Source organism: Serinus canaria, chromosome 14 (assembly GCF_022539315.1).
Source record: "Serinus canaria isolate serCan28SL12 chromosome 14, serCan2020, whole genome shotgun sequence".
NCBI classification, from domain to species: domain Eukaryota; kingdom Metazoa; phylum Chordata; class Aves; order Passeriformes; family Fringillidae; genus Serinus; species Serinus canaria.
Genome location: NC_066328.1, coordinates 16,095,194 through 16,121,067, shown reverse-complemented (window position 1 = coordinate 16,121,067; position 25,874 = coordinate 16,095,194). Strand labels below are relative to the sequence as shown.

Genomic DNA, 25,874 nt, shown 5'->3' with positions numbered 1-25,874 from the left:
GAGGCGGGGCCCGGGGCTGAGGCGGGGCCCGGGGCTGAGGCGGGGCCCGGGGCTGAGGCGGGGCCCGGGGCTGAGGCGGGGCCCGGGGCTGAGGCGGGGCCCGGGGCTGAGGCGGGGCCGGACGTGGGAGGAGCGCGGACGGGGCTGAGGTGACGCCCGGAGGCCGGTCGGGCTGCCCGTGCCGGGACCGGAGCTTCTGTCGTACCGGCAATGCTCGGTCTCGTCGTTCTTACCTGTGCACTTGACTAGCGATCCAGATGGAATTGCATGACTGTGATCGGCGCGGCTTTCGCAGTAAAGGGAAGCCCATAAACGCGGTGAATGTCACGGTCTCTTCTGCGGCCGTTCACCGAGGGCCGGCGTGAGGAGGGGCTGCCTGCGCTGTGGAAGCCTCTCAGTCCCGGTCGCGGGACAGCGGAGCGCAGGCGGTGAGTGCTGGGGGGAAAGGGAGATGCGCTCATCCCAGCTGACCTTTTGTGCCGCAAAGAAACGTCTCTGCCCGGCCCCCGCCTGCGCTTGAGGAGCTCGAGCGGAGCCCAGCGCGACTCTGAGCCCGTGTTCTCCCGCTGGCTCCGCTGCTCGGTGTTAATCTGCACACAGCACGTGCTTTCTGCAAGGGATACGCACGAAAGTCTTCTTTCTAGCGCGCTGGGCACGGCATCACTGAGCCCCAACTTGCTTTGATAATGTGCCCTGAACTTAATACTAAATAATAAGTTCTCAGGACTTAATACTTGACTGCAAAGGCAAAATAATATTTTACTTAAAATTCAGTAACTGAGGAATGTTTTAACAGGGTGAATCAAACTAAACCACCATAAGAAGAAATGATGAATTTTTAGCTCCTAGTTAGGGTTGAAATCTTCAAATTTGAGACATGAAATCTGATTTATAGAAAAAGATAAAATCATCATTTTCTGTACTCAGACGCCCACTCTTCTTTGTTCCATGCTCAGTCACTAGTGCTTTCCAAATAGGAAAAAAAAGTTGATGTGAATCCTTCTGTTGCTGCTGGTGGTGGCTCTCCCCCTGCCCCCCAGCTGTCTCCTCAAAATGATCACTTCTGCTCTCACACTTCTCTCATGCTTCAAAGTTGTGCATTGCTTATCATGCTGGCCTTTCTGTTGCCTGTCTTCTGACTGCCTTTCTCTTAGCACCTTAAATTCCTTCCGTGACAGTGTGATTTTAGCACCTTCATTCAGTATTTTCTCCTTAACTGCTAAATGTTAATATATGCTGCTGTAGGAGAAAGTATTTAAGTGTCAAAGAGATTTTCTTGTTAGACCCTGTGTTCATTATTTGCAATTTAGGATGATAGCAAGTGTTGTTAGTCTTGTGTTTGTGGACTGTCCACTTTTTATAACCATTTACATTCACTTTTATTTGCATTTAGGTTGGTAAATACAATTCTCATTAAATAACAGTTTTTGTTGTTTAAATATGAGTAATATTTTCCCGAGTTTCACTTTGAAGATTAGGATTTCCTTTCTGGAATTTCAAACAACACCAAGGTCTGAACAAGTAATCTCCAGCGCAGCAATGCAGCATTGAGGCCATGATGAGCTTTATCAGTTTCACTTCAGGTGATTTTAGTTTTTGAGTATTCAGGGAGGATCAGTGTTCCTCTGTGAGCATACACTGGAAGACAATTATTTCTAGTCAGTTTTGGTGCAGTAGTTTGAATTCTGATATGGCATCAATAGTCATGAATCACAGAATCAACTAGGTTGGAAAAGACATTTGAAATCATCAAGTTGAAGCTAAGACCTAACACTGTCTTGTCACCTGGACCATGGCACTGAACACCACTTCCAGACTTGTCTTAAACACCTCCAGGGATGGTAACTGCTGTGGGCAGCCCATTCCAATGCCCAGTCACTCCTTTGGTGAGGAGCTTCTTCCTGTTATCCAGCCCAAAACTTGCCTAGTGCATCTTAAGAGTGTGTCCTCTTGTCCTGTGAATGGTTGCCTGGAAGAAGAGACCGACCCCACCTGGCTACAAACTCCTTTCAGGAAGTTGGCGTTGCAGTTAAAGGGGCTGTGTATCTGCTGAGCTAATAAAGCTCAGGTCTTAGGGTATGTACTGAGTCTTGTCTGTTTGGCCTCCAACCTTGCAGGAAAATCCACTAAAAGCTCATAATATCATGCTGCATCTTAACAACTTGGTTGAAATTTTCTTCATTGGGGGAAAAACCCCAACAGATTTGCAAATGCTGAATTGGGAAGTTTAGTTCTCAGAGCAGTTAAACTTGCAATAATGCATGCTAGTTTTGAAATGCCTGTAAGCTGCTGCAGATGTTTTGTGTGAGCTGGCTGACCAAGGAAGTGGATGAAAAATAAGTTTCCAAGGCTGTTTGTTAAAAACAGGAGCTCATTAGACAGCACCACTTCCTGAGAACAGATACTGTTTCTGAGACGCTCAAGAGGGCCTTGGTGCAGTTGCTTTTGTCAAGGCTGAAGCCTAGCCAGCATTTCTTGGATCATACTGCAGCCCAAGAAGGAATGGAGCAGATGCACTACCACAAGAACAAACCTTTAAAACAATCTTTATAGTTGCAGGTGCAAAGAAAACTTAATTGGGCTATTTCTTCTTGCTAATGGACATGAATGAGAAACAGCCTTTCTCATGAGGCAGAAAACCTTGCTGGGATGAAAAAGGTAGAATATGAATTCCTGATTCTTGTATCATTTTTTTATTCAAGTGCCATAGGATGTCAACTGCTGAACAGCTGATTGGCAACCTGAAGGTCTGAAGAACAGAGACAGCTGGCTTGTAGTCAGCCTGTTTGGAATGCTGCTGCAGGTAGTAGATTCTGGAGAGGAGTGTGGAAGTGACGGTGCGGGTCCTTTATGTTTTTCTGTTTTATCCGAATGGATGTGTAGCTTTGCCACTTCATTGCTAGCAAAGCAGAGGCCATTGGAATTGCAAACAATATTCTCCCAATGGCAAACAGAGGGCCAGGCCAGAGGAAAGTCTCTTGGCATTTAGGTGGTGATGTACACTCTGGAAATGTAAGGCTTACCTGTCGTTCCAGTAGTGCAGTTCAAGAGCTGATGCAGGCTCCTGCTATTGTACTGATCTTGCGCTCACACAAGATTCCCTTTTTCTGCTAAGGGCTGGGACATGTCATTTTCATCAGCCACACTTTATACATTTATGAACCTTAAGAGGAAGAATATTTATACATATATAGAAACATTTTTGCCTTCCTCCCAGGATTTAAAAATCTCTTTTGAAACTCTTTGATTGACCCCCTGAACTAGAGCTATAAATACTGCATGAGTTTGTTTTGTGCTCTAAGTATACACATTTATCTGTGTTCCTAAATCACATTCTTATTAATGAGCACAGTGGTTGCACACCACAATTGTTGGTTGTATTTTGTTTCTGTGGATGCTATTGAGTGATATTTTAAAGTCTTTGTTGGAGTTTTCATGCGCTTCAAAAATTAAATCTAGTCTGTGATTTTATTACACTTTTAATTTAATTTATCTCAACTGGTGCTTTCAAGCTGTGAACCAGCTGTTGACTTTGAAAAAAACATTGTTCAATTTGAAAGGAGCATTTTAAAGCTTAATGTAATGGCTGTAAGTAATCACTACAGCAATTATATTCTCTGGTGTGCGTCACTATAGCAATATTGGAGGCTGTAAGAAAATACAGGAAAGAAACCCATCAGGTTCATATGTCTCAGTTTTGTCTGCAATGTCCAGCATCTGTGTGTTCTGTGTAGCTTGGTGTTCCTGCTTGATTTGTGTCAGAAAATCAGACGCTTCGCTCTGTTGTGGCTCCATGTTTGCCCAGCAAATCAGGGGCTCTTGGCTGTGCTCTCCTTGGACTGGAGACAGGTTTTGATTTTTCCCATGTGGGCAGATGGTAGATACGCTGCTCTGCTGCCTCCTCCTGACTCATTCCAAGATATTGTGTTGAATTTTGGGGTTGATTTTTCTTGAGCAGCTGTGTACCCACCTTGCCTGATACTCGTTATGGCAAAGTTTTTCACAAAGCATACAGGGAGTGTGGTCAGGATGGGAGATCTTGGTGTCCTGTAAGGTCAGGCCATGCTTCCACTGTGCCCTTGAAAGCATGGTAAGGAGAATTAATAGAAATGAGTGTATTTTCATGCACATTCTGAGAAGGAACAGCCTCCATTTATTTGTGAGTAACTCTCCAGTTCAGACAGACTAGAGCTTTTGGGGAAGAGAATTTTCTGGATCACTGCAGTGAGGATAAGGGAAGAAGCATCCCTTCATGTTGTAATGGTCTATGAAAATGCTGTGCAGCTTCCTCTGCCATGGAGATTCTCTCCATCATGATTTTTAAAGGCATGTAATACACACCACTGTGGAAATACACTATATTTTCCAATGAGTCACCCAGCCATGCTTTACAGACAGCTTGCGTTTGAGAACTTGGACAACACTACTGCTCCAAAAAGGCAGTGCAGGACTTACACTGTCTCTGCTTTTCAGAGAATCCCAGAATGGCTGGGCTTGGAAGGGGCCTCTGCAGATCATCTAGTCCAACCCACCTAAAGCAGGTCCACCTAGAGCAGGTATTTTTGCCAGTGTGTGTTGCGGAGCAGGTTCAAGTCACCTGCCTAGCTAACATCAGTTCTGTTTAACAGCTCTGTGAAGTAACAGTGCAGGTGGGAAAAATCCCATAAGAAGCTTAGATTCAGCAGTATACCAAGCCTTCCCTAAATTTAATTTGTAGCAAGATCCTTCAGAATCCGTATCTAATGACAGCAACATCTGAGCTGATGCAGTATTGTGAGAATAAAAGGAAGGACAAGTGTGCAGGGAGAAGGGGGCATTGTGAACTTTGGATGAACTGTAGACCGGGCTTACTACTAAGGCATAATTACAGATGTTTGGTTGCCATGGCTTTTAAGAAAGAACAGAATATACATCGGGAAGTGCTTTTGCAATGGCACTTGTAGTAGATGGCGTTTGTGATATGACTGAGGTGATCCTCTGCTAAGAGGTAGCCATGCCTTGGCATGGGAACACCCTGCTGGAACATACATTGCTGTAAAATGAAAAAATGATTTTTTCACAAGAATGAAGGCACAACTCTCTGTGTTTGCAGTGTGCATTTGTGGGGCATCCCCAGCAAAAGGAGTTTCAGTGTAGTTTCCCATTTATCCACCCGTGTGCAGTGCAGAGCAAAACAAAATCTACAGATCCAAGTGTGTTTCAGAGATCAGGCATGTCCCTTCTGGACACGTATGGCAGAAGCTGGGGTGGTGATCAGAGGTCACGAAGGGACAGAGACAGAATCCTCATTGTGACAAAGGCAGTATGACATGTGAATTACGCTATATCTTATACTTGTATGTGTGTGTATAAATGAGACACTTAAAGGAAGTAACTGCTGGGATGGAGACAGACATGAAACAGTGTGTTCTGGAAAGTTAAAAGCTTAGCCAGCGTACCAAGGTATTTCTTAATGTAGCAGAATGAAATTCCTTTGGGTGCAGCAAATGAGACACATAAAGTGTAATGCCCTGTGAAATCACAAAGAGCCACTTTCAACAGATGGAAAAAGCAACTTTAATACAAAACCAAAAATTGATAGACTCTGCCTTTGATAATCCAAGTACCAGCTTACACTTTACAGTATCCATTACTGGCTGTGAAATGTATTTTGGTAGTTAAATGCACTTGCTAGTTTGTCACTAAATAGAATTTAAAAAATCCATGTTCTGCTGTTTTCTTCACTACGAGAAACTAAAAAACTCTGTGACAAATGGCTTCCAAGTCACACATGCTGTTTCACTCTCCTGTCTGCTGCACTAGCGTTGCTGTTCTTAGTGTGGAACTGAACGCCTGGGCTTGAAGCTGGTTTTAGGAGTCCCTCTGGTAGGGATGTAAGGAGGCATAAGGGGGACATGTATGAGGAGCCCATGGCAAATGGCAGAGCTTTAGGCTGGCTCCCTGGAACCAGGGAGCTTTTCTGCACCCTCAAAGGAGCAGCATCATAATGTAAGTGGGATGTGTGCTCACCTTGCCTCACCACCTCTGACTGTCTTGCTATGTCCACAGAGGAGTGGGGCACCTCTCCCAGCTGTCCTGTGCTATAAGTGACTGACCTGATGTAATCCAGTGTAGAGAACTAGGAAGTGATGAGCAAAAGGAAGAATAATCCTAAATTTGTGTACACAGTCAAAAGTACAGAGGTGGTTGTTAACTGATGAATGAACCGATTAATAGTAGTAAATACTTATATGGAGAAGCGGGCATATCATGAAGTCATAAGAGTAAATAACATGTTAGGAGTTCTTAGAGAAGCAACAAAACATGTAACAAGATTGTGTTACTCAAATTCCCAGTGTTGTGCACCTTGAATATTCAGTTCTGTTCCCCCATTTCAGAAAGCAAAGAACTGAACTAGAAAATGTTAGCCAAGACAGACAAAGATAATAAAAGATCTGGAATGGTTTCTTTATGAGGAGAGCTCTGCCTTGGAAAAGAGACAATTAAGTGGAATATATGTGTATAAAATCGTGTGGAATAGGAAGGATGAGGAAGGAATGATTGTTATCTGTCTCTGTTGATGAAAGGCCTGGAGGTGGAGGGAAGGACATAAAAATACATGAGTCAAACTCAAAGAAAAAAATCAAAAGGGAGGTACTTCTTCACTCTATGCATACTGGAGCTGTGGAACTCCTTGTGTCAGGATGTTGTAGGTGCTAAAAGTTTCAAAAATTAAAGCAAAAATTGTGGAATTGAAATCCACCTGTGAATATTAATCACCCCACCACAAAAAGCCCCACCACATTCTATCTTCGGAATTTTTCAAACTGTATGTGCATCACTGGAGATGGGGAAGATGCTGTTATGTGCTTTTCTATTTCTTACGGTCTTTGCTAGACATTCTTCTTCTGGTCTGTTGCCAGAAGCAGGCTATTGAGCTGAAAAGACTTCAGATTTGAAGCCATGTGGCTACTCTTTCATGTGTATGTTATCCTAGCTTGAGACATTCCAGGGAAGAAGCTATGTATGATGCAGATTTACACTTAGGGCCATTATTTTTTACTATTGCTTTATTTACCTCTAAAATTGTCCTCTGGCTCATCAGAGATAACTGCAGCCCTAAGCTGTGGTGTGTTTAATTCTTGCAGTGAAAGTTGTATTGCCAGCAATGGAAGTCAGGTCTAAAGTTCGGAGACAAGTGTTGTGTTGCATGGATGTCACAGGGGGCAGGCAAGGCCGTGATCCAGTGATGTTTTGGTGATGGATTAGGGTGAAGGATGAAAGGGGAAGAAGAGGTTCAGTCACCATTGAGGATCCATCTCTGTGAGATGGTCAGTTGAGGCCCTGGGAATGTTTATGGGGACTCCTATGCAGTGGATGGTGATCGAAGAACATGCATTTACATGCCTGTGGAAGGGGCTAGCAGCCTGCTAGCATGGAGAAACTGAGATGGTCAGGAGGTTGTGGATAGATGGAAATTGTTATTGGGTTAAGCATTCACTCACTCTAGTCTCCACCATTCCCACTGCTTTGCACACCTGGTTGTTCACTGTATAGCACAATAGTCCTGCGGGTGAGTTGAGGGCTGCCTCTCACTGCATGTCTGTGTTACTGTCAGGATGGAGCCAGTTCCCCGGCTTTTCCTCTGCAGAAAGTTTTCCATTTACATGCCACAGAAATAACTCCTGTGAAATTAAATAATCACAGTTTACATGGTAATAACCCTTTTTTATGGGTAAAAAATGTGTATCCCCTGCTGGAGTGTGGGTTTTGCTGGTTCCAACATTTGATTATTACATAATCTTCTTCCCATTAAATGATCAGAGCGAGACCAGAGGAAACTAACAGTAGTGGGAATAATTAGCAGCTGCCTTGTGTTTGGGGCATGGGCTTACCTCTTTAATGCTCATTCAGAAGCCCATACAGTTTGGAGAGAATGCAGGTTTTCTTGGAGCTGCCAAGTGAGTGCTACAGAATTTTGGGTTGGCACCATGGTGCTGTGCAGAGGGGCCTGGCTAGGTCTTACTCACAAGGAGTAAGAGAAGAGAAGTTCTTTATTCCAGAGAAGTTCTGTGCAAACAAGGCTGCTCAGCCCCTGGTACCTGCCTGAGTCTATTACCTTTCCTTGCTGCATGTCTGCTGAGAGCTGCATGGGAGGGTGCCTGGGAATGCTGGGTGACAGGGCTTTGTTCAGTCTCTTCTCCTATCAGACAGGCTCAGAGCAGGTCCAGGCAGTCACAAATCTACCACTTTCTTGTGAGTGTGTGAGGAGTGTCATTGTCACACACTGCTTCTAACAGAGAAAGGTGAAGAGGCTTGCCCTGGGCTGCGCAACATGTCTGCAGCAGAGCAGAGTCAGGGCCACAAGTCTGCTCCAAGTCTGCTCCAAGTCTCCACAAGTCTGCAGGGACCAGCCCCACCCTCTGCTGCATGCAGGCAGGCCCTTCTGCTGAACAGTGGTTCGACAGCTATCCTGCCAACACAGATGTGACTGATGGCTTCTGGAGAGGTTATATGCCGGCCTGACTAGCAGCCACACACGTGATCACAGCCTGCATAAGGAGAGCTACTTTGAAGTGAATGGTGTCTGTCTGGGAAGCGTTTGCTCAGGAGCACACTCTAGTTCCTGTGCTCTAATTACCCTAAGCACCATGGTGTATTTCCTGGTTTATGTTTTCTTTTCCTCTCTTGACTTTGCTACTTTTGCTTCCTTTAACATTGGATTCTCTGTTGTAATTACTACTTTAATCTACAGTTGTCACCTGCCTGCCTGCCCCAGCTCCTGGCCACCTTGAGGGCCAGTGCTAGTAACAAGTCAAGGTGCCTCTCAGCTGCAAGGTTCCTGCAGAAATAAATAACAGGCAAACTGGATATTGGAAAAGAACTTTAAATAACCTCTGAATTCCTATAGGGAACTACATCTTACATCTCTGTTAGGGACTAATGGGTTCAACATAAGTAATGATCCTCTGAAATGAAAAATAAAGAAACATTGTTCATCAGCCTCTGTGGACTGGAATGAGAATAGACTTTGGTGATAAAAGCAAAATGCAAGGATATCCCTGGCTGGTAGATGAGAGCAAAAGAATTAAACATTATTGGACTATAAACATAATCTCTGACATGTGCCACAGCTTGCCTCCACATAGCTGCTTTGGGTATGATTGCTCTAACTTTTTTCTCTCGTGCCATGGGAAGAAGCTAAATGCCCTTTATTGTGACACCATTCCTGGCAGCCCTTGTGGCACATGCCAGACCGTGACCTTCCCAGACGGAGTTGCATCTTTCAAACACAACCTTGTGCTGAATTCTAGCTCTTCAATAAAATATAACTAGCTGGAATTCTCTCAATGGCTTTCTGTTTTTCCTCATACTGATGTAATGCTAAAATCCTCCTTGTTCCCACTTTAGGTGATTCATTGATGTTTTTATTTTGATTGCTATCTCCCTGTTGTTTGATACTTGCCCCCTTTCCCCTTTTGGAGCTTATGACTGGACAAGACCCTTTTGGTTTTGGGAAACATAGTCCCGTTAGTGGGTGGACCAACTGCTTTGTCTCTGGATGTTTTGCTTTCTGAGCTATGAAGTTATCTGTTGCAGTAGGACAGTGCCAGTGTTTTGAGTCCGTGACTGTGATTGAGCAGCGGAGCTCACTGTGGTGTGGGTGTGATGGCATGTGCTATGGAGAAATCCCCATTTGTGTGCTGTCCACTGCATAAGGATGTGAAGCAGGGAGTACAGGTTTTGCTACTTTTAATCTCCATCCAGTGTTTGCTCCACCAGGTGTATGCAGTGGGTGTTGCTGCTGCCACTAATGCAGCACCTGCTCTTTTGTCTCCTTTTGCATTTCCTGAGTGCCTGTTTGCCCCAAAGAAAGGCTTATTCTCACTCCTTGAGCTTCAGACGAAGACAAGCATGTTTAGTGCTGTAGACAAGACCCTTCCTTTTGAGAAGCTCTTTAGCTTTTACTAAAATGAAATTCGTGGTGTGCCTGTTTATGCAAAGCAGCCCATTCCCAGTGCAGGCTGTGCTCGGCTCCTGAGGAGGGCAGCATGGGTTAGCTGATGCTCCTCGCCTGGAATTCTGCTTTACATTCCAGCCATGTTTAAGGCAGAGCTAGTGAAACATAAAACAGCATTGAAGGAATTGGTAGTAAAACTCTTGGCTCTGTGATGAGATGCCCGAGCTGAGCAGAGTGATCCCCACTCCTGTTCTTACAGGAGAAATTGTCTCTTGGTAGTGGTTGTGCTGCCTGCTGCAGACTGACACCGGTGTCTGATAGTGGGGGACCTGCCTGCAGGCTGGTTCCACACTGCTCCTCAAGGGAGAATGCAGACACAGAAAAGCAGGTATGTAAAATTCCAGTGCCTGCCTCCCTTTGAAAGACTGACCCTGCATATTGGAAGGACTTTGTGACTTCAGTGTTGTGGACAGGTTGTTACTATCTGTTGAACACTGATGCTGAACTCAGCCTCAGTTCTGTAGTATGTGTACAAAATAACAATATGAAAACACAGGTCCTCTATACCAAGCAACTTGCAAGGTGGTGGGGTATGATGTATGTTTTTCAGGAGAGACCTAAGGAAGGGATTCCTTAGGTTGAAATCTGGGCACTTCAGTGCCTGACTGTCTTACAATGATGAATGAACAGCTTTTTCCTTGAAGCAGAAACAAGGATGGTCTTAAGCACACAGGAAGCCTGGAAATCATGTGGAAATACTTGTGACATGTACATTAATACTAGATGAACTAATAAGGATTAATGTTAGCAGGAATAATGCTACTGGATATCACAATGATTAGACTATTATAATAATGAGTTTTCCAGAGAGGATGATGACAGGTGATTTATATACTGTACAGGTATTTCTTCTGTGTATCCAGATGATAAGCAACTCTGGCACTTTGCTGCAAGAATTTGGGACTGCTCCTTATAGCTGAATTTCTCCACTCTTCCAAATAGTTGGCAAGAAAGATCCCAGACAGGAAGGGAGAGAGTGCTGAGTAGACAAAGAGGGTGCTGGTGTCTCATTCTTTGCCTGCTTGGTGAGAGCTGTTGGGAACCTAGCCCTGAGATGTTTTTGGGCCTCTTTGGGAAAAAAGAGGAGAAATCTGTCTGGAGGCATGATGCAGGGACAGTTTTACAAGCACCACTCAGATGCAATAATGTGATAAAGGTCTATCACACTCTTTACCTTTCTACACTGCAGGAATCAGCTGCTGTTTTCTGCTCTGGTATTCAGAATAAATACATCCAGTGGGATATAACACTGTTGCTATAGACAGTTTCACACAGTGTATATGTGTATGGTCTTTGGCTGCAGCAAGCTGTGGTCTAACAGAGCTAGTAGTCACTGCGTGTGTAACAGTGATTGAGCAGCAAAATGAGAAACCTCAGATAGTAAGAAAAGGTAGCTGCAATTTTCCATGCATGATATTCCATCCTTCTTCATTGTGTCTGTGACTTTGCTGTGCACTGGCTCTAGTTTTTGCTGTCTAGCAGGGTGACAGCATTAACTTAGTGTCAGCTGCTGTGTAAGCCAGACTGTGCTGCAGGATGATCCCAGGTATCCCTGGGCACAGGCCAAGCTCAGCTTCAGCCTTCCACCTTTCAGAAGCAAACTAATCTTGTCCTATATGCTCCAGGCAGACTATTTCCATTGCATTCAGACCCATGCGACTTTGTAGGCAGAAGACATTGGTCTACTTTCTGTCATTATTTTCTAGTAAATTTTGCCACAGTTACAGCATTATGCTAAGGCAATTAAAGGAAATATTGATTTCATTCTGATACAGAAGCTTTGAAAATTTATTAACCATTAACATTCATGTACAATCAAAACATAACGTTTTTCCTATTAGTCAGATGTTCAGAGTTGTTAATTTGACTTTCCAGAAGCAGCTGCCAGTAGCACAAATGGACCATTAACTAAATACATTAATGCAGTTTGTTTCAGTGTAATTAGAGACATGTAAGGTACATTTTAGCAAGTTGAAAGTGTTAATACAGGTACACACATTTTCAGCCCTAAAAACATTCATGACAATGTCCCAATTAACAATCTCTTCAGACCCAGATTTCATAAAAAGGCAGGAGAGAGCTCTGAGGCACTTCCAGGTGTTCTGCTTAGTCAGGTCTGGAAACCGTGGTTTGAATGAATATTGGTCTCCAGAACGCCAGTGACACAGGGCACAGATAAAATACTCAGAGGCCTAGGTGCAGGAGCTGCTGAAACATGCCATGTGCCCTATTCAGGGTCAAACTTCAAAAAAAGATTGTCAGAATATGTCATCTGGAGACCCCAGTTCTCAATTTCCCAGAGCTGTTCTCAGTACAGAGGCCAGCGCACACATTGCATCACCCTTCTGCTCTCAGAGCCCTTGCACTCTCAGTCAGTGCCTCACTGGAGCCCGTGGAATGTCATCTTAGGAGCTTTCAGATGTTTACCAGCAGGGAATTTCCTGTCTTGGTGTGGACTGGTTGCCTTTCTTTTCTGTTAGCTGTAGACTTACAATGAGATGTTCATATTTTAAATATGGTGCAATGACATCAATAGTAATAATTATTGCATGCATCAAAACTTTGGAGATTACCCATGGATCATGCACCTAAATGGCAAATGGTTATAATAGCTCTGTACATGAAACATCAAAGTCTGAGGAAATGTTGCTCTGTTATAAAAAATACATCAGAATGATCATTGCACTCCAAGCAAAGTGCAGAACTGTAGACGTGTATGGAACAAATGCAACACATTTCATACTCATTTGAGTGTTTCAAGTTTGGGAAAAATTGATTCCACACCTCCAATTACCAATCCACATCAAGTGAAGACTGTATTGAAGGTATGAGATTTCGCACAATATTAGGCTTAAGTTGACTCCTCCTTTTGAAAATGCATTTGTAATTAGGGCCTAGAAGAACAAGAAGCAATATTTGGGGTTTTAATTTTTTATATGCTCCCTGGCAGAGAGAGAAGTGGCTGAGATTGCATAAAATTCTTAAACTCATGATGTTTCAAGTATCCTTTTGCTGAATCAAAATGGCTCTCTTGTAGATTAAAGGAACTGCACTGTATTTTTCTTTGTTAGGAGAAAAGCATTCCAAGCAGAGTGAATGAAGCATGGGCTCTCTCTGCTGAGCCTAGGGACAGCTGCTGAAATTAAAAAATGCAGAACAGTCACTAGAAAAACAGAACCTCTGAACTCAGCAACTGAAATTCCAAATCATAGACATGCTGCTGTTTCTCCTGCCTCATCACAGCTGTTTTGCTCAATCACTCCCCCAGTGCCAGTGGGATGAACAGTGTGAGGATGTGGTGGCACATGTGCTCCCACAGCCAAATCAAAGGCCCAGCAAAGCCTGTGCCTCAGCCATGAGACTGGAGGAAATTAGAAACCTTCATTAAAGTTTCAGAAAAATCTAACTGGTATGAGGATAGCATTCAAAACTGTTTTTGGGGCAAAACAAATATTGTTTTAACTCTGTTAATAATTTATGTGTTGCCAGCAGAGATCCTCCTAGCATTAAGGGAATTGAAAATTAAAGGCACAGAGACACTACTTTAAGAAAACATGTTGATAAATAATTAATATGGCATAGACCTACTGGAATCTGAAGAGTGTAGGTTTCAGCTTGTTTTGTCAAACCTATGCTTTCTAATACCACAGTTTCTTCCAGAATGAGAGCATGGTCATTTTTGGTATATGCCTTTTTCAGGGAAGCTACTGTTTGTCAGGGTCAGACTGGATCAGAATAAAAAACACTGGTGGAAGAAGAAACTCTGGCAATCCCTGTTTAAGCAATGTAATTTATAAATAGCTGGGTGAGGTGCCCTGGGATATGTAATCCCCAGGAACAGCTACTGCTTTAGTTTGAGTATCTCTGGAGAGATGCATTTTCAATGGTGAGGCAAATCTTGGGGCCCACTCTGAAAAATCCATGGCTGGCACTTCTCTATAGCATTCTACCTCATGGGGATGAGAAATAGTGCAGCTCAGCATTCCACAGAATACAGGCTCGTCATTATGACCAAAGAAAGGATAGAAACAGAATGTGCTAAGGGAAGTTAATATGAAATTTCTTCATTTGTCTCCAAAGCAGTTCTAGGACTGCTGTGAGCAGAGTCTGCCAAGCAGTGTGTGACATCACTGAAGGGTTCAGCGGGTGCACAGTTCTTGACAAAGAGGGACACTGTCATTTCAAAACAGTATACTGAGCACCATGTTAACTAATAGAGCTGCTGCCACCTCTGAAAGTCTGTGTCTTGCTGAAGGGCCTGTGGGCTCTTTAAACTCCCAATTTATTTCACTCCACTCCTATTTTTTAGGATTGGTATAATAAATCAGATAATAAGTCAAGCATAATTTCTGGCAGTCTTTCAAATTTAAGAAGCTGCACAAGAGCATCCATAGAACTATAGTTATCCTTTCATTCCTTTAAATAAAGCAAGCGAATGCTGCTTCTTCATTAGATGATCTTTAGTTCAGTACTTTATTGCAAAAGATTTGTTGATATTGATGGAATTCCTAAACACTTTTTTTTTACTATGGCAAAATTAATGATTAAGGAGAAGAGAGAATACCCATGAATGCTGTTGTAAAAATAATTCCTGCCTTAGTTTGAAGGAAAACCCCCATGTAAATTGAGAACATAAGGGTTACTGACTTGAAGTATAAAGGGGAGTTTTTTCCGTTCTGAATAAAATAAATGCAGCAGTGAGGTGCTGGCGAGTGAGGCTATGCAGACTGCAGCTGAGTGTGTTCTGGCTCAAGTGGGTACCCCTTTTGCTGTCTCTGGTGCCTCGCTGGCATCCATGGCACCTGTCCCATAGCCAGCCGGAGCTTGCCTTTCTGCTCACTGCCGTGGCTGCTGGCAGCACTCAGGCCTTTGCTGAAACTGCAGTGTAAAGCTCATGGACTTGCAGTCCTGGGAAGATTGGGTCTGACATGCTAGAGGAAGAGCTGTGGAAAATTGCCTCTTGCCCGCAGGGATTCCCCCAAAGGAGAATCTGTTGGTCTCAGTATGGTTCCTTCCTCTGACTGCAGCTGGCGGCAGTGGGCAGGGTGGGTGTGAGTGCTGTGCAGGAGCTGCTCCTGGGCAGCCCCAAGAGCTCCTCATTGTGAGTGCCACGAAGGCCAGAGCTGGAAGTGGCACCCTCCAAGGTTGCATCTTCCCTCAGTTGGTCTTCCTGTCCCACTGTTGCCACTGCAGCCGCTCATCCTTCTTCAACATGTTCTTGCTTGTGGCTCTCTGTCTGTCTGCTGCCACAGATGCCCTGCTCTGCCCTGCCCAGCCCACTGCCTGCCCCAACTGCCACTGTTGCCTCTGCTGTGTCCTGTTCTCCTGAGAAAGGGACACTATCTCCCAGTCCTGCTGCTGACTGGTGGGATAAGCATGCCTGCCAGACAGCCCTATTGTTAGTTAAAGATGCTGACTCTGGGAGCTCCATTCCCATTAGGCAAAGCTGAGAATCTGCCTGATTTAACAAGGCAAGGAAACAAGCCAGTCAGTTATCTTGATCTGAAGCATATTCTAGAAGTGATTAGCTGCCTAAACTTACTCTGTAATTATCTGTGCTGAGTGGTTTCTGCACATCATTGGCCATTTTTCTGAGTGTTTTTATCTAAGTTGATAATGGAAAATGAATAAAGTCTTAGTTCCACTCTGATTTTGACACTTGTGCCAGAAAATATCTGAAGATGAATATTTTTGTTTTCACAATAGTTAGATTAATATTTAATTTGTTGGCATCCAGCAAGCTGATTAGTTTTCCTCTAATATGACTCCACTTTGTAATTACAGGAACCAGCTTCTCCTGGGGAGGAGGGTGCCTGGGGTAAGAGGCTCAGAGACCATCCTGACATCACTGCAACCATGATTTCACCAGGATAATGTACTGGAAGGTTATTGTCATATTACTCCTGGAAAGAGGTACAGGTGCAAGGGACATGCTCTGTATCTTCTGAGGACAGGGAAGATCTGCCCTTGATTGTGTTTAAACTGAAGTGTGAACAAGGTGCAGCTGTGTCAAGTCTTGGGGAATGAAGGACTCTTGCCTGCTGCTGCAGGTGTAGGGGACATGACACAGCACTGCAGGGGGATGGGCAGAGGTAACTGGGACACAGGGACTCCCCTTGCTGGGGATCCTCTGTTGAGCTTGGGGAGTGCTGCTGTTGGCTACTGGCAGTGACAAGCCATGGAAGGACCCTCAGCACCACCATGGAAGCAATCTGAGAGAAAGCTCCTTGGGGCATGGGAGTCTGGCTGACTTAGGGCCTCTCTTTGGCCACAGCCATTGGCAGATGCTTCTGAAAAACCTGTAGCAGACAAGGTGAGGAGTTCTTGAGATCATGATCAGAGTTCTTGTGGAGCAGTGTCTGTGTTTGACCGCTGCTCTGAACTAGCAGGTGGGGTTGTGCTCCAGGAGTGTCTCTGAAGCCTGTTGAAATCCTGAGTAGATCTGGACTCCACAGGGTTCCTGGTAAAGAGCCACGTGTGATCCTGGGGTCATGCTGGCTTTCCTCTGTCAGCCTGATAGCAAATAATTTCCCTGGCACCTTATGATGCTTATGCTATGAAAATGGGCTAATAAGTATTTGGTGTGTGATGGTGATCCCTCCAGCTGGGGACAGTCCTGTCTTCCTGATTGCTGTTGTAGGCAAGTTGTCCACTTCCATTTGGCTGGATCCTCCAGGGGTGGGCAGGGGAGTCAGCCTGCTCTTGGGGACACAGAAGCAACAGGCAAATTTGCATGCTTTGTTTCTAGGATCACCCAATGCTTTCTTCATAAATGGGACTATTACCTGCAATTCAGTCCTTCATGTGATTGACCCTTTCCTAGTTCCTCAGAGAGCAACTATGGCTCAGAATCAAATGCAGCCTTTAGAATTAACCCATCTGTAATGGCAAGTAAGTCTAGATTCTCCTGACCAGCTATGCATAGTAACATCTCAGTGCCATATTCATCTTGCACTGACAGTTTTACCCAGCTCCTAAGCACTCAGGAATAGCAGCACTGTCAGGATGTTGTTATTCATTCATTTTCACCCACTTAAGTATATATTGTTGTCATAATCTGGCACTTTGCAACGGGAACAAACTCCCCATGTGGACAGGGATTAGGACCATTTTTCCAATGCTGTGGACTGTTAATTTGTGCTGTATGAAGGAAAAAGGTTTTGTTAGAACTCCATTGTGAACATTACTTCAGCAGAGCATGGTGGGCATTTGTCTCCATTAGCCAGGGGACAAATGGGTGTTGGTGACAGGCACACAGAGCATAACCTCTATGGTAGTATATGCTCATGCACAGTTCTCATTAGTGCACCCAAAGCTGATCTGGTGAGCATCATCCAAATCCACTTGTTCAGCATCTGACTGTCTACTACCTGCTGGCTGCTCAGCCTCCATTTCACATTACAGTCCTCCAGACCTGTGCCAAAACCTGATCAGTGGGAAGTTCAGGTGTTTTCTTTAGCTGCAGTGGTAGAACTTCTTTAGCTCCTGGCTGGGTAAAAGAGACAGCAGATACTGAAGAGTTTACAGTTCTGCCAACAGCTTTCACAAGCTGACTGTCCTGTTTGTTTCTACACTATAGCAGCAAGTGAATGGTAACTACTGCTGAGCCATCCTGAGCTGTGATGGGTGTTTGGTCTTCCTTCACAAAAGGCAGAAAAATAAAAAAGGAAAATTTGTCTCTCAGGGGAAAACAAAGCAAACCAGCAACCTCTGCTACATCTCATGGCCTGCTTAAACACAGGTCTGGACTAGAACATTTGCTGCGACCATTTAGTGACCCATGCTGGTCCCAGATTCATCTTAAGAACTGGAAAAAGCAATTTGTCTGCCCACGTATCCTGAAGTACTGATATTTGTCAAATCCACTGCTTTGAAAGCCCTAGATTTGAACTACTGGATATGCAGAGAGAGAAGCAAATAAAAGCTGGCTGTGATATGTGTGTTTCATCTGGGTAATATCCTGTAAGGCCGGATTTATTACTTTTATGTCTTAAGGGCAGGCAAACCTCATAGGGTCAGTCATAAAGTAGAATGAGGCAGGAGAAGAGTTTGAAAAAGGAGATCCAGAAATCCTCTTTGCTGGCAGAAGTGTCTTAGTTTGTCGCTTTCAGAGTGTCTACTTCAGGTCCATCATCTGTCTGGCCCTTTAGCTGACCCTCTGTTTTGATGCCAGGCTGCTGCCCACCGACCTTGGCACTGAAGGGGCCCTGCTGCCTTGACTCTGGGGTGCCAGCGTGGCGCCTGTGGTGCCCATGGCTGCCAAAGGTGACCACAGCACATGCCCTTGTGCTCTGCTCTCCTTTTTGGAATATAAGCTTCCTTATCTGAAAATTGATTACAGTAAAAAGCACAGACTGGTACAAAGTTATCAATGACAGGAACTATGCAAATGTCACCAATGAACTGGGGTTAACAGTAAAAGAAGACAAACACAAGGTACACAGAAGGTATTTTAAACCACAATACCTAGGACTATTTCTAAATATAAAAAAAATCACACTGAAATTGAAAAGTTATGCATTTCATTCTATTAATTCTGCTCAACTGGCAGTGCCTAAACAACAGTGACATTATCTGCTAGCTTCAGGGAGCTGGGTGGGGTATGCAGATCAGTAGAGCTCTGGTATCCCCTTAGTGTGGCAGGGTCTTTGGGATGGTGGGTTGGGAGGGGGTCCTGCACCTCTGTGTCTGTCTGTCTGCTGGCCTTGGTGCCCTGAGCTGGCCTCAGGGTTGCTGCACGGGGCAGACAGGAGCGACCTGCTCAATGTGCAGGTCAGCTGCTGCTGCCTCGCTGCCATCCTGTCATGTTAGTCCTTCATGTTTGAAGTAGGGCAAGAAACTGGAGCACATGAGGATCAAAAGTTTTGTGGAATCCAGTGCCTTTAGTGGAGAGCTTGGAGTGAAATCACAGAAATCTTCCAGAAGATTGGTTCATTTTTAATGATCTAGGACTATAATTTGTCTGTTTAATTCAATCTGAGTGACCTAATCGCTTCAATTTGGACTTATTACCAGCAGAGCAGTCAGTCAGTTGGAAGCAGACCTAGGGCAGGGCATTTTGTCATTATTTTAAATTTTCTCTATCTGACAAATTTGAAGGTCTTGAAGAGACTGAAGCCATTGTAAAGGATAGAGCATAAGAGAATAGGTCACACAGTGTGTTAAAGAATGAAAATTGATTCATTCTTTCCTCTGTTGAATAAGCAGCTGTACTTTGGTCCCTGTGATCCATGAAATAAGCTGTCACAGAAATAGGAAATGTGCCACATTTGAACTTCACTCATTGATTCTGTTCTGATCCAAGGTGTAATATTAAAATGCAGTATGGTAGGTGAAGAATCTGCAGCAGTGACAGCAGCTGGACCCAGCTTACTTAACAGTTGTCTGGGCTATTTGTAATTAAATTATTCAGTGCATTACAATGCTGGGACTCATTTACTTAGGTCATGTGGTCAGAGCCAGCTAACGGGAGAAATTTCAAAAAACCAAAATTTGTTAGTTTTAAATAAAACCAAAGGCTGCAGAAGAGGCTCACAGTTCTATGATTGTATCCCCTTCAGTTGGGACTAACAATTTGCAGACAATTCAGAAAATTTTACAATAGTTAGTGTAAGAATGGGTAGCAGAGAATTCTAGAATTTGGGATTATTATCTGGAGCATGTCAGGCCAGTTAATGCCTGCAACTTAGGTAGACCTAGCTGTGAAATTAAATGGAGGACATTCCCATTATTCCCTAAAATTGACACCTGGTTTCATTTATTGTAACAGAACACACCTTCCTTTACACACCTATTCCCAAGTAAAAAACCTAACCTTGTTATGCTGTTCTCAAGTAGTATCCAGAGGACTGCCTGCAACTATGATTTGCTATGTTAAGTCTGTTTTATCCATGCTGAAGTCTTTTGCTTCTTTGGTGAGTTCTTAAAAGTTTTATTAACTAAAACATCATTTTTACTGCCCTTGCTTTATTTGCCTTAAAATTGTGATTCATAAAGATGGATTTTTATAATTAAGGTAGAAATGAGAAATAACCCTCTATATATAATTTAAAAACATTGGAATTACAGGCACTATCTAACTTCTGTTTTAAATCACAGGAACAAACTGTTCCCCATTAGCAGCCCTAATTAAATCCATTTTTCTGTGAGTCTTTGGCAAATTCCATTTTAGTAAAGCTGTGTTAAACTCTCTTTTATTTCCTCTTGCTTTGCAGAATTCTCTGTTTGAGATGAATAATGGTTTGAATATGGTATGTGATGGCTCTGTAGACTCCAGAGATATAACTTGAACAAATACATTGTTCTGGAGAGCTGGTATAACAACACTGCTGAAGATTTAGAAGCATTCCAACTACCAAACAGGCAGGAGCAGGACCATCCTGGCCTGTGGCATTTACATGTGATGCAAGAATGGGCAAACATTCGTGCAGCAAGGAGGCTGTGAAAAGGTGAGGGAGGCTTGCAGAAGGGTAGGAGAGAAGCATGCTAAAGCAAGCAGCATGCTGTTCACCCCGACTCAGCACACTGGGGTCTTGCAGTCCTGAGGTCTGGGAGACCACCAGCTCTGTCCTTTGCTGTCCTATGCCATGCAGAGGAGTGAAGAGAACTTCCAGAGGTTATCCAGCTCTGCTTTTCCTCAGTATATCCTCAGCCATCACATGGAGATGTGTTTTCTGCAAGGCTTTGGTATGTGGCCTGTAGCATCTCTGTGGGTTGTTGTGTTGAACCTATTGTGTAGAACCTTTCTGCACACATATCAGAATCTGGCCTGGGTCACTGGTCCTGTGCACAGACAATTTTGTTAGGGTGATGCTCCCTGGTGACTTAACTGAGCAAGCACTGCATACACAGAGAACCCACTTGAAACAGCTACTCATTTTGCAGTCCCTGTGCTTGAAGATTAACATCCTTCCCAAAACCTGCCTCAGTCCCAGAGCAACAGGCTCTGTCCTGTCCTACAGCATCTCCATCACCCATTTACTGCATCGATTGGATTCAGTCTTCGATTTCCTCTGTGGAGCATATTGGAAAGAGACAGGCTGAGTTGTGAGCATTAATAATAATGAATAATAACAGCACAAGTTCCACAAGCTTTACCAATCAAATGAATCAACAATCAGGAAGGTTTCATTAATAAATACCTGCAGGAGTTAGATGACAAGGGAGCTAGTGCCAAAGGTGTTTGTATCAGTTAAAGGCACTTATCCAGTGTGATCTGGATTCTTAGCTCCTTTGTTTCCCTGATGGGTTCCATGCTCTTCTCCATGACCCGCTGCAGAGGGGGGAACAGGGGACAGGGGGAGCAGAGGAATAGGTGGAGCAGACAGGGTTGTCCTGTGTTGGGGTTACGTGGCAAGGTTTTGGCAGGAGAGGGACTGTGAGGGACATCTTCTATGAGAAGATGCTGGGAACTGCCCCCATGTTGGACAGAGACAATTCTGTCATTATGCTTTTAGATAGGAGTAGATTCTTCATGACTCAGGGCAAAAATATTCCCCTTCCAAAGTCATCAAAGTAAAAGCTGGGAAAGACCTCTCAGGTTACAAACATTTCCCTCAGAACCAAGTGAGGGTTGCAGGATAGGGCCATCTGGCTTGTCTTATTCAGCATTCTTTTAGATGAGCTGGACTTGGGATGGTTTATAACCTTTTATGCAGAGCAAATTCCTGTGCCAAGAGAAGCATCCCTGGTCACTATGCTTTTACTACAGCAATAGCAAAAGGAAACACAGGCTTTCATCAGTCTGAAGTCCAGTCTAGCGCAATACTAATTTAACTAGGGAGAGTTTGAGGGCCAACTACCTATGTGTTCATTCATTTCAGGAAAAGAGAAAGACAGCTTCTGTAATTATGATTAAAGGAACTATTAATGTCTCATTCAGGTGTTCCTGTTACTATAAAAGCAGTACTTTTCTCTCTTTGGAATTTGCAGCAAATATGCCATCTGCCTTTGTTGTCCAAGCTGCTAGAAGTCAATTTTGTGAACTTCCATGTTTTCAATGACAAATATTTTTTTGCTAGAAGCCTTGCCCCAAGGCACATGATGGTTATGGAAAGGACAATTGGTTTCCAGAGAAGTCACAGAGTTCAAGGGTAAAACAGAGCTCACTGTAGTCACAAGGAGTAAAACTGGGAGCTGTTGTTCTGAGAATCTATGCTAGAATTAGGCTGCCTGTCAGGAAAAGGTACTTGTCTTAAAAAGGTGTGAGGTTTTACCTCAAAGACAAAGCTCATTCCAGCCTGTTGTCTCATTGTTTCCTGCTGCTTTTATGTATTCAAGGGCCTCTGCTCCACTTTCTGAACCTGCACCACACTGCCATGCCTGGCATGTAGGAGCTTTTGTCACTCAATCACCACAGCACAGGCTAATTGCACAGGACACTGCAAATGCTTGTGCTGAGCAGGCTTTAGCATGGCTGGTTTGGCCAGGACAAGCATGTTACACTGCTGGGCTACCACTGGGTAAGTGTGGAGAATATATCATGGTAACAGACTTAAATCCTTTGCATACCTGTGTCCACGATGAATTGTCTGGCACGTGCACAGCCTGGCACTTGCTGGTTCAGATGAGCTTTCACAGTACAGTATAAGTGCGGACTGGCACTTGCTTTCTGACAAGCTATTTTCTCTTACTGCTTTTTGCCTTTTATCTTGAATCTGTGTTTTGGTATATCTGTTGCCAAATTCCACTGAATACTCCACTTGGTATCAGAAATGTTTTTATAAAGAGGACAGGGTGCTTGGCAGCCTCAGAGCTCTTTATCTTATTCCTCTACAGCTGTTGGGCCTCTTTGCCTTTCCAGGTTTCAGAGACTGTGGAGAAGTGCTGTAGAAAAACTTGGAAAGTACCATGTGACGGTTTCTCTTTGTGCAAGTGCTGTTTCTGAGGAGCAGAGAACACTCAGTGGTCTTATTTTTGTCCTTGATCATACATGGGGTCCTTATTTCTTGAGGACCACTGGGACCCCTTCAATTTGCTCCTTTAAGTCCAAGTCCTGTTGCTCTGCTTCATAACAAAGTCCACCTGACAGCTGATATCAAAACAACTTATGTCCCAAAAGGAGCTGAAGAAAGTGCTTTAGTTTCTGTGTAATGATTAGAAACACAGTGCTTCCTTCATGACATACTTTATTCACGTGCTTCTGAGGCTCCTGCACACTGAACTTTTTGTATTTCTTTTCTCACAGCATGAATTCCACAATGCTCCATTTAATGGATGTTATTTGGGTTGAAAGGTAAGCAACTTAAATGCTTTGCTTTCTAGCATCCCTCTCCTGTTAGCACCATCTCTCACTCACTCTGTGTTGCACAATTTGTTACATGAACATGTTTAGATCAAGAGTTTTTCTCTCCTTCAAATATTTATAGTGATGACTTGTGATGTAATCAATAGGGTTTGCAGAATCTCACCCTGCTCCATCACATCTCTATTCTTCAGAATGATGTTTGCTGCAGTGTTATAGCTAGGACTGACAAGATAAAGCTGAATTAAAACAAATTGCACATTATCTGCTTCCATCCTGTTGCTGGGATTGCAAAAGAGAACAAATGAAATTCTGTCAAAGAGGAGCTCTTCTCCCTCCTCCCAAGCAGAGGAGTGCTGCTGAGGCAGACTGAGAGCAGTTCTGACAGAAGCTGTGCTGACACAGGGCTCCTCGTCCCTCACCCCTAGCAGATAACCACAGGGCTCTGTGCCAGGCTTCCAGATCCATATCCATCTTGCCACCGTGCTAGATCCCAAGCATCTTTACCAGCTCCTCTTCAGTCTTGGCTCAGCCAGCTCCTGGGAGATCCCCAGGGTTCAGCCGTCATTACAGGTCGCGAAGCAGCATAACCTGAGCTACCCTGCTCCTGCTGCACTCCCCACGAGAGGCACCCACAGCTTCCTGATTCCTTTCTATCCTTCTGCGAGAGGAACACTTTCAGGGAGCTACATTTGTCTGAGAGCTTTTCCCCTCTCTGTCACAGCCAGCTGTAAGCCAGTTTTCATGGGCCCAAAGAATGCTGGTGTCCCATGCAGTCCCCACAGGAGATGCTAACAGAATCTCTTTTTTGTCAGTCTGAATGCTGGCTGTCTGCTCCATCTGGCCTGCATCATGTAGTCCAAGTGCTTGGTGCTGGCCTGCTGGGACCCTGTCTCTTGCCAGTACACACTGGAAGGACTTTTTTAAAGACTTTGGGAAAGCAGGCAGCATGTGAGCAAAATGCTGTTCAATATGAATTTGTGTACACTGAACTAAGAGAAAACAGGAGCTTTTCATGTAGTGAAAGATAAAATGTAGTCTTTACAGGAAGCCACATGCTCATGTGGTTGATGAGAAGGGAGAGCATCCTGCCACAGAGCTGCTCAAATAAGGGGTTCAGCACAAAATCTATGGGCAGTGTATAGTAACATCCATATAGTTCCTTTGTACTATGGAAGTATCTGACACTGCATTAAAGAATAATATGCTATCACTGCTTTGGATGGATCTGCCAGAAATTGCCATTTCTTGCTCTTTGATGAAAGGTGGCTTCACTTTTTTTGTTGTATGAGGTTTGTATATTTAAGTTCACATGACAGGAAGCCTCTTGACTTCAGCAAGAAGGCATTGCAGGGACTTTGCTTTAGGTGCCAGAGACCTTCCCACTCTTGTTGCTGCTGCTATGAAAGAAGACCAAAAAAAGGATTTCTCAAAAAATAAAGCAGATTTGACCTGAAAGTGGAGAGGATAGCTTGTTGGATGTCAAGGGAGGAAAAAAAGGATCAGCACTGGGAATATTACAGACAAAATACCACCTGACTTCTGTTTACTTTAAAGGGAGCTCTTTGCTGGGACTCTGTCTCTGCACAGTTCTCTGCCTCAGTCTGTGAGTGCTAAACTGGGGACTCCTCTAAGTCTATGTGAGCTGTAACTCCTCTACCCCAAGGGATGGTGACTCCTCTGAGCTCCTTGACATGCCACTGGAAAGATGTTTAGCTTCAAAGACATTTAGCTAGCTATTAACAAAGACTAATTTTCAAATACTCTGGGAAATAAAATTCTACAGATTTTAAAGATACTAGAAGTCCTGGATCATTATAACCTGGTGTTAGGAACTATGTTTCCCAGTTCTATGTAGAATAGTCAGGCACATACTGCTAGGTGGAAGGAACATCAATCCCTTGTAGCCTTAGTGCCCTGGTTCAGAATATCCTGGGCGTAGTGGAGCCAGGAAAGACTCTTCCTCCTTATTTCTAGGCATGATCTCCAAGCCCATCATTTCTGAAATGCTTTTTAACTGCTGAAGGGATAATCTTCTGGTGAAAATCCCTGATCAGTGTCTTCCTGGGGAAAGACTATGGTGAGGTCTGCCAGCACCCAGCCCGGGACAGTCCCAGGCCCAACCTGAGACAGAGGTCCACGGCAGTGGAGCCAGGCACATGCCACTCTCCTGGCATCCTTCAGAAGCACACAAAACCTTGGGAGGAGCAGGGGCAGCCAGGCCCCTCACTGATGCACCTGCAGTACTATTTCATTCTAGTAAGGATGCTGAGAGTAAATATAGGGCTTGAAAGTACCAGCTGGAACCACAATAGTAATGAATGCTGCATCATAAATGCAGCAGCAAAGCTGATGTGGTTCCTGTCAGACAACACAGCTGTATATCCCCTTGAGGCACTGCAGGTTCCCTCCCCGATCCAGTCAAAAGAGCCTGGTCTGCTCTGAAAGACAGCATTTTCTTCCAGAATACCAAGGGTCTGGTTCCTTCGGGCCCAATTGCAAATCCAGGAGCCTTTGTGTGTATTCTACAGGGCTCTGTCACTGCAAACAGACTCCTTTGGTTTCCAAGTGAGTCAAGCCCAGGACTTGTTCTGTGTTCTCTCCCTTTATATTTGTATTACTATTCCATTA

The 25,874-nt window shown here is 44.2% G+C and overlaps 1 long non-coding RNA gene across 1 annotated transcript; it reads left to right on the top strand.

The window, feature by feature from the left end:
• Window positions 1–118: 118 nt before the first annotated feature.
• On the top strand, window positions 119–23,234 carry LOC127060173 (uncharacterized). Its single transcript, XR_007778874.1, has 4 exons — window positions 119–428; window positions 15,785–15,913; window positions 20,215–20,448; window positions 23,187–23,234. It is a non-coding gene; the product is annotated as an uncharacterized LOC127060173 (long non-coding RNA).
• Window positions 23,235–25,874: the final 2,640 nt, after the last annotated feature.